Source organism: Pseudorca crassidens, chromosome 4 (assembly GCF_039906515.1).
Source record: "Pseudorca crassidens isolate mPseCra1 chromosome 4, mPseCra1.hap1, whole genome shotgun sequence".
Lineage (NCBI taxonomy): Eukaryota > Metazoa > Chordata > Mammalia > Artiodactyla > Delphinidae > Pseudorca > Pseudorca crassidens.
Window position 1 is genome coordinate 90,779,177 of NC_090299.1, and position 12,921 is coordinate 90,792,097.

Here is a 12,921-nt window from a genome sequence, read left to right on the forward strand (position 1 = left end):
GTAAATTGCCAACAGCCACTCTGGAGAAGTGTATGGTGTTTCCTGAAACATCTACAAAACAAAGCAACAGAGCCTAGGGCACTTCCACTTATGGTCCTATAGCTTAGGGAAATTAAAATCAAAAAGACACAGCCACCCCAAAGTTTGGGACGGCTCTGTTTACAAGAACCTTCTTTACAGTACAAGTTCAAAATCACAGAAAGTGAAAAATGGATAAAGAAGTTGTGGTACATACGTACAATGAAATATCACTCAGCAATGAAATCTATGTCATCAGGCCCGTAGCAGCATAATGAGTGGATTCAGGTACGATGATTCTAAGTGAAATAAGTCACACAGAAAAAGAAACATCATAAGATATCACTACTACACGGAATGTAAACTTGGCTACACAGGAACTGAATTACAAAACAGAACAGGGTCTCAAATGTAGAAAACCAACTTATGCTTGCTTAAGGGGAAAGGTGAGTTGGGGTGCTGCATAAAACCAGAGATTGAAATTAGCACAGATACCGTTCCATAAGCCAAATATGTAATAGACAAGAGCTACTCCTTGCTCAACGAAGTGGACTCTACACCCCATATTAAACGCCTAAGAATATACCTGACTAGGAAGAATCTTAAAACCTATGGATTTATATGTCTCCGAAAGAGAATCAAGCGTGTGTACAGCGGCATAAACGCAGCAGTGATAGGATTGGTGAGGTTTGGTGGACAAATGCAGACCCTTTGAAGTCATATTCCATGGTACCCATTCCATGGGTCTCAACTCTCCAGGTTTAAGGGATTCTTCCTTCAGCTAAAACATGCATGTGGAACCCAGAGTATGATCCACCGTGTGATCGGGAAACGTGTTCAATTGTGTCAGTTTTCGTCCCCTGGTACTCGGGTGCAACATTCCAGATGCTTTACTAACACTCTCCCCACTTGGAGAGTCAGTGCCTTTAACCTCCTGTTTGGCCCAGTTTGCAATTTCTGCGGAAAATGAACAGGAATAGGGAGAACCAATGAGAGACTAGCTGGAGGTGTCTGGACGGGCAAATTTAACTCTCATTTCCCACCAGGAAGAGGAATTAACCAAAGGCTCAGCGTGCCATGCCGGAACCACACTAGGGCCTGAAGCAAGGCTGCGGTGTTGCGGCCAGCTCACAAGAAAGCGAGTTGAAGAAAGGAGCTCAGGGGCACTGTCATTCACAAACCTGCAGAGTTATAAATGACAGCTATCGTCCAAAAATATATTGAAGTAAGGCTGCCAAGAGGACTTGAAAGCGGGGCAGAATTGCAGGAAACCGATTTCAGGAGGTAGACTGGAATTGCATGTAAAGCATAGGAAAAGAGGCAGAACGTCCACAATGATGCACTTGGCCAAAAAGGGCGTATGCGTTTTTTCCTGAATACATTCAGGAAAAAACGCATACGCCCTTTTTGGCCAACCAAGCAAGCTTGCAAAGGAAATCTGCACTACAATGAAGTCTCACTGTCCCCTGGTCAAAAGGGCCATCTGAAAAAAGTGTAAAATCCAGAAAGGCAGGACAGGCCATGGAGAACTGGGAGCCTTGTTATGCTGATGGGCGGGATGTAAATTGCCAACAGGCACTCTGGAGAAGTGTATGGTGTTTCCTGAAACATCTAAAAAACAAAGCAACAGAGCCTAGGGCACTTCCACTTATGGTCCTATAGCTTAGGGAAATTAAAATAAAAAAGACACAACCACCCAAATGTTTGGGACAGCTCTGTTTACAAGAACCTCGTTTACGGTACAAGTTCAATATCACAGAAAGCGCAAAATGGATAAAGAAGTTGTGGTACTTACGTACAATGCAATATCACTCAGCAATGAAATCTATGTCATCAGTTCCGTAGCAGCATAATGAGTGGATTCAGGTACGATGATTCTAAGTGAAATAAGTCACACAGAAAAAGAAACATCATAAGATATCTCTACCACATGGAATGTAAACTTGGCTACACAGGAACTGAATTACAAAACAGAACAGGGTCTCAAATGTAGAAAACCGACTTATGCTTGCTTAAGGGGAAAGGTGAGTTGGGGTGCTGCATAAAACCAGAGATTGAAATTAGCACAGATACCGTTCCATAAGCCAAATATGTAATAGACAAGAGCTACTCCTTGATCAACGAAGTGGACTCTACACCCCATATTAAACGCCTAAGAATATACCTGACTAGGAAGAATCTTAAAACCTATGGATTTATATGTCTCTGAAAGAGAATCAAGCGTGTGTACAGCGGCATAAACGCAGCAGTGATAGGATTGGTGAGGTTCGGTGGACAAATGCAGACCCTTTGAAGTCATATTCCATGGTACCCATTCCATGGGTCTCAACTCTCCAGGTTTAAGGGATTCTTCCTTCAGCTAAAACATGCATGTGGAACCCAGAGTATGATCCACCGTGTGATCGGGAAACGTGTTCAATTGTGTCAGTTTTCGTCCCCTGGTACTCGGGTGCAACATTCCAGATGCTTTACTAACACTCTCCCCACTTGGAGAGTCAGTGCCTTTAACCTCCTGTTTGGCCCAGTTTGCAATTTCTGCGGAAAATGAACAGGAATAGGGAGAACCAATGAGAGACTAGCTGGAGGTGTCTGGACGGGCAAATTTAACTCTCATTTCCCACCAGGAAGAGGAATTAACCAAAGGCTCAGCGTGCCATGCCGGAACCACACTAGGGCCTGAAGCAAGGCTGCGGTGTTGCGGCCAGCTCACAAGAAAGCGAGTTGAAGAAAGGAGCTCAGGGGCACTGTCATTCACAAACCTGCAGAGTTATAAATGACAGCTATCGTCCAAAAATATATTGAAGTAAGGCTGCCAAGAGGACTTGAAAGCGGGGCAGAATTGCAGGAAACCGATTTCAGGAGGTAGACTGGAATAGCATGTAAAGCATAGGAAAAGAGGCAGAACGTCCACAATGATGCACTTGGCCAAAAAGGGCGTATGCTTTTTTTCATGAATACATTCAGGAAAAAACGCATATGCCCTTTTTGGCCAACCAAGCAAGCTTGCAAAGGAAATCTGCACTACAATGAAGTCTCACTGTCCCCTGGTCAAAAGGGCCATCTGAAAAAAGTGTAAAATCCAGAAAGGCAGGACAGGCCATGGAGAACTGGGAGCCTTGTTATGCTCATGGGCGGGATGTAAATTGCCAACAGGCACTCTGGAGAAGTGTATGGTGTTTCCTGAAACATCTAAAAAACAAAGCAACAGAGCCTAGGGCACTTCCACTTATGGTCCTATAGCTTAGGGAAATTAAAATCAAAAAGACACAACCACCCAAATGTTTGGGACAGCTCTGTTTACAAGAACCTCGTTTACGGTACAAGTTCAATATCACAGAAAGCGCAAAATGGATAAAGAAGTTGTGGTACTTACGTACAATTCAATATCACTCAGCAATGAAATCTATGTCATCAGGCCCGTAGCAGCATAATGAATGGATTCAGGTACGATGATTCTAAGTGAAATAAGTCACACAGAAAAAGAACCATCATAAGATATCTCTACCACATGGAATGTAAACTTGGCTACACAGGAACTGAATTACAAAACAGAACAGGGTCTCAAATGTAGAAAACCGACTTATGCTTGCTTAAGGGGAAAGGTGAGTTGGGGTGCTGCATAAAACCAGAGATTGAAATTAGCACAGATACCGTTCCATAAGCCAAATATGTAATAGACAAGAGCTACTCCTTGATCAACGAAGTGGACTCTACACCCCATATTAAACGCCTAAGAATATACCTGACTAGGAAGAATCTTAAAACCTATGGATTTATATGTCTCCGAAAGAGAATCAAGCGTGTGTACAGCGGCATAAACGCTGCAGTGATAGGATTGGTGAGGTTCGGTGGACAAATGCAGACCCTTTGAAGTCATATTCCATGGTACCCATTCCATGGGTCTCAACTCTCCAGGTTTAAGGGATTCTTCCTTCAGCTAAAACATGCATGTGGAACCCAGAGTATGATCCACCGTGTGATCGGGAAACGTGTTCAATTGTGTCAGTTTTCGTCCCCTGGTACTCGGGTGCAACATTCCAGATGCTTTACTATCACTCTCCCCACTTGGAGAGTCAGTGCCTTTAACCTCCTGTTTGGCCCAGTTTGCAATTTCTGCGGAAAATGAACAGGAATAGGGAGAACCAATGAGAGACTAGCTGGAGGTGTCTGGACGGGCAAATTTAACTCTCATTTCCCACCAGGAAGAGGAATTAACCAAAGGCTCAGCGTGCCATGCCGGAACCACACTAGGGCCTGAAGCAAGGCTGCGGTGTTGCGGCCAGCTCACAAGAAAGCGAGTTGAAGAAAGGAGCTCAGGGGCACTGTCATTCACAAACCTGCAGAGTTATAAATGACAGCTATCGTCCAAAAATATATTGAAGTAAGGCTGCCAAGAGGACTTGAAAGCGGGGCAGAATTGCAGGAAACCGATTTCAGGAGGTAGACTGGAATTGCATGTAAAGCATAGGAAAAGAGGCAGAACGTCCACAATGATGCACTTGGCCAAAAAGGGCGTATGCGTTTTTTCCTGAATACATTCAGGAAAAAACGCATACGCCCTTTTTGGCCAACCAAGCAAGCTTGCAAAGGAAATCTGCACTACAATGAAGTCTCACTGTCCCCTGGTCAAAAGGGCCATCTGAAAAAAGTGTAAAATCCAGAAAGGCAGGACAGGCCATGGAGAACTGGGAGCCTTGTTATGCTGATGGGCGGGATGTAAATTGCCAACAGGCACTCTGGAGAAGTGTATGGTGTTTCCTGAAACATCTAAAAAACAAAGCAACAGAGCCTAGGGCACTTCCACTTATGGTCCTATAGCTTAGGGAAATTAAAATAAAAAAGACACAACCACCCAAATGTTTGGGACAGCTCTGTTTACAAGAACCTCGTTTACGGTACAAGTTCAATATCACAGAAAGCGCAAAATGGATAAAGAAGTTGTGGTACTTACGTACAATGCAATATCACTCAGCAATGAAATCTATGTCATCAGTTCCGTAGCAGCATAATGAGTGGATTCAGGTACGATGATTCTAAGTGAAATAAGTCACACAGAAAAAGAAACATCATAAGATATCTCTACCACATGGAATGTAAACTTGGCTACACAGGAACTGAATTACAAAACAGAACAGGGTCTCAAATGTAGAAAACCGACTTATGCTTGCTTAAGGGGAAAGGTGAGTTGGGGTGCTGCATAAAACCAGAGATTGAAATTAGCACAGATACCGTTCCATAAGCCAAATATGTAATAGACAAGAGCTACTCCTTGATCAACGAAGTGGACTCTACACCCCATATTAAACGCCTAAGAATATACCTGACTAGGAAGAATCTTAAAACCTATGGATTTATATGTCTCTGAAAGAGAATCAAGCGTGTGTACAGCGGCATAAACGCAGCAGTGATAGGATTGGTGAGGTTCGGTGGACAAATGCAGACCCTTTGAAGTCATATTCCATGGTACCCATTCCATGGGTCTCAACTCTCCAGGTTTAAGGGATTCTTCCTTCAGCTAAAACATGCATGTGGAACCCAGAGTATGATCCACCGTGTGATCGGGAAACGTGTTCAATTGTGTCAGTTTTCGTCCCCTGGTACTCGGGTGCAACATTCCAGATGCTTTACTAACACTCTCCCCACTTGGAGAGTCAGTGCCTTTAACCTCCTGTTTGGCCCAGTTTGCAATTTCTGCGGAAAATGAACAGGAATAGGGAGAACCAATGAGAGACTAGCTGGAGGTGTCTGGACGGGCAAATTTAACTCTCATTTCCCACCAGGAAGAGGAATTAACCAAAGGCTCAGCGTGCCATGCCGGAACCACACTAGGGCCTGAAGCAAGGCTGCGGTGTTGCGGCCAGCTCACAAGAAAGCGAGTTGAAGAAAGGAGCTCAGGGGCACTGTCATTCACAAACCTGCAGAATTATAAATGACAGCTATCGTCCAAAAATATATTGAAGTAAGGCTGCCAAGAGGACTTGAAAGCGGGGCAGAATTGCAGGAAACCGATTTCAGGAGGTAGACTGGAATAGCAAGTAAAGCATAGGAAAAGAGGCAGAACGTCCACAATGATGCACTTGGCCAAAAAGGGCGTATGCGTTTTTTCCTGAATACATTCAGGAAAAAACGCATATGCCCTTTTTGGCCAACCAAGCAAGCTTGCAAAGGAAATCTGCACTACAATGAAGTCTCACTGTCCCCTGGTCAAAAGGGCCATCTGAAAAAAGTGTAAAATCCAGAAAGGCAGGACAGGCCATGGAGAACTGGGAGCCTTGTTATGCTCATGGGCGGGATGTAAATTGCCAACAGGCACTCTGGAGAAGTGTATGGTGTTTCCTGAAACATCTAAAAAACAAAGCAACAGAGCCTAGGGCACTTCCACTTATGGTCCTATAGCTTAGGGAAATTAAAATCAAAAAGACACAACCACCCAAATGTTTGGGACAGCTCTGTTTACAAGAACCTCGTTTACGGTACAAGTTCAATATCACAGAAAGCGCAAAATGGATAAAGAAGTTGTGGTACTTACGTACAATGCAATATCACTCAGCAATGAAATCTATGTCATCAGGCCCGTAGCAGCATAATGAATGGATTCAGGTACGATGATTCTAAGTGAAATAAGTCACACAGAAAAAGAACCATCATAAGATATCTCTACCACATGGAATGTAAACTTGGCTACACAGGAACTGAATTACAAAACAGAACAGGGTCTCAAATGTAGAAAACCGACTTATGCTTGCTTAAGGGGAAAGGTGAGTTGGGGTGCTGCATAAAACCAGAGATTGAAATTAGCACAGATACCGTTCCATAAGCCAAATATGTAATAGACAAGAGCTACTCCTTGATCAACGAAGTGGACTCTACACCCCATATTAAACGCCTAAGAATATACCTGACTAGGAAGAATCTTAAAACCTATGGATTTATATGTCTCCGAAAGAGAATCAAGCGTGTGTACAGCGGCATAAACGCAGCAGTGATAGGATTGGTGAGGTTCGGTGGACAAATGCAGACCCTTTGAAGTCATATTCCATGGTACCCATTCCATGGGTCTCAACTCTCCAGGTTTAAGGGATTCTTCCTTCAGCTAAAACATGCATGTGGAACCCAGAGTATGATCCACCGTGTGATCGGGAAACGTGTTCAATTGTGTCAGTTTTCGTCCCCTGGTACTCGGGTGCAACATTCCAGATGCTTTACTAACACTCTCCCCACTTGGAGAGTCAGTGCCTTTAACCTCCTGTTTGGCCCAGTTTGCAATTTCTGCGGAAAATGAACAGGAATAGGGAGAACCAATGAGAGACTAGCTGGAGGTGTCTGGACGGGCAAATTTAACTCTCATTTCCCACCAGGAAGAGGAATTAACCAAAGGCTCAGCTTGCCATGCCGGAACCACACTAGGGCCTGAAGCAAGGCTGCGGTGTTGCGGCCACCTCACAAGAATGCGAGTTGAAGAAAGGAGCTCAGGGGCACTGTCATTCACGTACCTGCAGAGTTATAAATGACAGCTACCGTCCAAAAATATATTGAAGTAAGGCTGCCAAGAGGACTTGAAAGCGGGGCAGAATTGCAGGAAACCGATTTCAGGAGGTAGACTGGAATTGCATGTAAAGCATAGGAAAAGAGGCAGAACGTCCACAATGATGCACTTGGCCAAAAAGGGCGTATGCGTTTTTTCCTGAATATATTCAGGAATAAACGCATACGCCCTTTTTGGCCAACCAAGGAAGCTTGCAAAGGAAATCTGCACTACAATGAAGTCTCACTGCCCCCCGGTCAAAAGGGCCATCTGAAAAAAGTGTAAAATCCAGAAAGGCAGGACAGGCCATGGAGAACTGGGAGCCTTGTTATGCTGATGGGCGGGATGTAAATTGCCAACAGCCACTCTGGAGAAGTGTATGGTGTTTCCTGAAACATCTAAAAAACAAAGCAACAGAGCCTAGGGCACTTCCACTTATGGTCCTATAGCTTAGGGAAATTAAAATCAAAAAGACACAACCACCCAAATGTTTGGGACAGCTCTGTTTACAAGAACCTCGTTTACGGTACAAGTTCAATATCACAGAAAGCGCAAAATGGATAAAGAAGTTGTGGTACTTACGTACAATGCAATATCACTCAGCAATGAAATCTATGTCATCAGGCCCGTAGCAGCATAATGAGTGGATTCAGGTACGATGATTCTAAGTGAAATAAGTCACACAGAAAAAGAAACATCATAAGATATCTCTACCACATGGAATGTAAACTTGGCTACACAGGAACTGAATTACAAAACAGAACAGGGTCTCAAATGTAGAAAACCGACTTATGCTTGCTTAAGGGGAAAGGTGAGTTGGGGTGCTGCATAAAACCAGAGATTGAAATTAGCACAGATACCGTTCCATAAGCCAAATATGTAATAGACAAGAGCTACTCCTTGATCAACGAAGTGGACTCTACACCCCATATTAAACGCCTAAGAATATACCTGACTAGGAAGAATCTTAAAACCTATGGATTTATATGTCTCCGAAAGAGAATCAAGCGTGTGTACAGCGGCATAAACGCAGCAGTGATAGGATTGGTGAGGTTCGGTGGACAAATGCAGACCCTTTGAAGTCATATTCCATGGTACCCATTCCATGGGTCTCAACTCTCCAGGTTTAAGGGATTCTTCCTTCAGCTAAAACATGCATGTGGAACCCAGAGTATGATCCACCGTGTGATCGGGAAACGTGTTCAATTGTGTCAGTTTTCGTCCCCTGGTACTCGGGTGCAACATTCCAGATGCTTTACTAACACTCTCCCCACTTGGAGAGTCAGTGCCTTTAACCTCCTGTTTGGCCCAGTTTGCAATTTCTGCGGAAAATGAACAGGAATAGGGAGAACCAATGAGAGACTAGCTGGAGGTGTCTGGACGGGCAAACTTGACTCTCATTTCCCACCAGGAAGAGGAATTAACCAAAGGCTCAGCGTGCCATGCCGGAACCACACTAGGGCCTGAAGCAAGGCTGCGGTGTTGCGGCCAGCTCACAAGAAAGCGAGTTGAAGAAAGGAGCTCAGGGGCACTGTCATTCACAAACCTGCAGAGTTATAAATGACAGCTATCGTCCAAAAATATATTGAAGTAAGGCTGCCAAGAGGACTTGAAAGCGGGGCAGAATTGCAGGAAACCGATTTCAGGAGGTAGACTGGAATTTCATGTAAAGCATAGGAAAAGAGGCAGAACGTCCACAATGATGCACTTGGCCAAAAAGGGCGTATGCGTTTTTTCCTGAATACATTCAGGAAAAAACGCATACGCCCTTTTTGGCCAACCAAGCAAGCTTGCAAAGGAAATCTGCACTACAATGAAGTCTCACTGTCCCCTGGTCAAAAGGGCCATCTGAAAAAAGTGTAAAATCCAGAAAGGCAGGACAGGCCATGGAGAACTGGGAGCCTTGTTATGCTCATGGGCGGGATGTAAATTGCCAACAGGCACTCTGGAGAAGTGTATGGTGTTTCCTGAAACATCTAAAAAACAAAGCAACAGAGCCTAGGGCACTTCCACTTATGGTCCTATAGCTTAGGGAAATTAAAATAAAAAAGACACAACCACCCAAATGTTTGGGACAGCTCTGTTTACAAGAACCTCGTTTACGGTACAAGTTCAATATCACAGAAAGCGCAAAATGGATAAAGAAGTTGTGGTACTTACGTACAATGCAATATCACTCAGCAATGAAATCTATGTCATCAGTTCCGTAGCAGCATAATGAGTGGATTCAGGTACGATGATTCTAAGTGAAATAAGTCACACAGAAAAAGAAACATCATAAGATATCTCTACCACATGGAATGTAAACTTGGCTACACAGGAACTGAATTACAAAACAGAACAGGGTCTCAAATGTAGAAAACCGACTTATGCTTGCTTAAGGGGAAAGGTGAGTTGGGGTGCTGCATAAAACCAGAGATTGAAATTAGCACAGATACCGTTCCATAAGCCAAATATGTAATAGACAAGAGCTACTCCTTGATCAACGAAGTGGACTCTACACCCCATATTAAACGCCTAAGAATATACCTGACTAGGAAGAATCTTAAAACCTATGGATTTATATGTCTCTGAAAGAGAATCAAGCGTGTGTACAGCGGCATAAACGCAGCAGTGATAGGATTGGTGAGGTTCGGTGGACAAATGCAGACCCTTTGAAGTCATATTCCATGGTACCCATTCCATGGGTCTCAACTCTCCAGGTTTAAGGGATTCTTCCTTCAGCTAAAACATGCATGTGGAACCCAGAGTATGATCCACCGTGTGATCGGGAAACGTGTTCAATTGTGTCAGTTTTCGTCCCCTGGTACTCGGGTGCAACATTCCAGATGCTTTACTAACACTCTCCCCACTTGGAGAGTCAGTGCCTTTAACCTCCTGTTTGGCCCAGTTTGCAATTTCTGCGGAAAATGAACAGGAATAGGGAGAACCAATGAGAGACTAGCTGGAGGTGTCTGGACGGGCAAATTTAACTCTCATTTCCCACCAGGAAGAGGAATTAACCAAAGGCTCAGCGTGCCATGCCGGAACCACACTAGGGCCTGAAGCAAGGCTGCGGTGTTGCGGCCAGCTCACAAGAAAGCGAGTTGAAGAAAGGAGCTCAGGGGCACTGTCATTCACAAACCTGCAGAGTTATAAATGACAGCTATCGTCCAAAAATATATTGAAGTAAGGCTGCCAAGAGGACTTGAAAGCGGGGCAGAATTGCAGGAAACCGATTTCAGGAGGTAGACTGGAATAGCAAGTAAAGCATAGGAAAAGAGGCAGAACGTCCACAATGATGCACTTGGCCAAAAAGGGCGTATGCGTTTTTTCCTGAATACATTCAGGAAAAAACGCATATGCCCTTTTTGGCCAACCAAGCAAGCTTGCAAAGGAAATCTGCACTACAATGAAGTCTCACTGTCCCCTGGTCAAAAGGGCCATCTGAAAAAAGTGTAAAATCCAGAAAGGCAGGACAGGCCATGGAGAACTGGGAGCCTTGTTATGCTCATGGGCGGGATGTAAATTGCCAACAGGCACTCTGGAGAAGTGTATGGTGTTTCCTGAAACATCTAAAAAACAAAGCAACAGAGCCTAGGGCACTTCCACTTATGGTCCTATAGCTTAGGGAAATTAAAATCAAAAAGACACAACCACCCAAATGTTTGGGACAGCTCTGTTTACAAGAACCTCGTTTACGGTACAAGTTCAATATCACAGAAAGCGCAAAATGGATAAAGAAGTTGTGGTACTTACGTACAATGCAATATCACTCAGCAATGAAATCTATGTCATCAGGCCCGTAGCAGCATAATGAATGGATTCAGGTACGATGATTCTAAGTGAAATAAGTCACACAGAAAAAGAACCATCATAAGATATCTCTACCACATGGAATGTAAACTTGGCTACACAGGAACTGAATTACAAAACAGAACAGGGTCTCAAATGTAGAAAACCGACTTATGCTTGCTTAAGGGGAAAGGTGAGTTGGGGTGCTGCATAAAACCAGAGATTGAAATTAGCACAGATACCGTTCCATAAGCCAAATATGTAATAGACAAGAGCTACTCCTTGATCAACGAAGTGGACTCTACACCCCATATTAAACGCCTAAGAATATACCTGACTAGGAAGAATCTTAAAACCTATGGATTTATATGTCTCCGAAAGAGAATCAAGCGTGTGTACAGCGGCATAAACGCAGCAGTGATAGGATTGGTGAGGTTCGGTGGACAAATGCAGACCCTTTGAAGTCATATTCCATGGTACCCATTCCATGGGTCTCAACTCTCCAGGTTTAAGGGATTCTTCCTTCAGCTAAAACATGCATGTGGAACCCAGAGTATGATCCACCGTGTGATCGGGAAACGTGTTCAATTGTGTCAGTTTTCGTCCCCTGGTACTCGGGTGCAACATTCCAGATGCTTTACTAACACTCTCCCCACTTGGAGAGTCAGTGCCTTTAACCTCCTGTTTGGCCAAGTTTGCAATTTCTGCGGAAAATGAACAGGAATAGGGAGAACCAATGAGAGACTAGCTGGAGGTGTCTGGACGGGCAAATTTAACTCTCATTTCCCACCAGGAAGAGGAATTAACCAAAGGCTCAGCTTGCCATGCCGGAACCACACTAGGGCCTGAAGCAAGGCTGCGGTGTTGCGGCCACCTCACAAGAATGCGAGTTGAAGAAAGGAGCTCAGGGGCACTGTCATTCACGTACCTGCAGAGTTATAAATGACAGCTACCGTCCAAAAATATATTGAAGTAAGGCTGCCAAGAGGACTTGAAAGCGGGGCAGAATTGCAGGAAACCGATTTCAGGAGGTAGACTGGAATTGCATGTAAAGCATAGGAAAAGAGGCAGAACGTCCACAATGATGCACTTGGCCAAAAAGGGCGTATGCGTTTTTTCCTGAATATATTCAGGAATAAACGCATACGCCCTTTTTGGCCAACCAAGGAAGCTTGCAAAGGAAATCTGCACTACAATGAAGTCTCACTGCCCCCCGGTCAAAAGGGCCATCTGAAAAAAGTGTAAAATCCAGAAAGGCAGGACAGGCCATGGAGAACTGGGAGCCTTGTTATGCTGATGGGCGGGATGTAAATTGCCAACAGCCACTCTGGAGAAGTGTATGGTGTTTCCTGAAACATCTAAAAAACAAAGCAACAGAGACTAGGGCACTTCCACTTATGGTCCTATAGCTTAGGGAAATTAAAATCAAAAAGACACAACCACCCAAATGTTTGGGACAGCTCTGTTTACAAGAACCTCGTTTACGGTACAAGTTCAATATCACAGAAAGCGCAAAATGGATAAAGAAGTTGTGGTACTTACGTACAATGCAATATCACTCAGCAATGAAATCTATGTCATCAGGCCCGTAGCAGCATAATGAG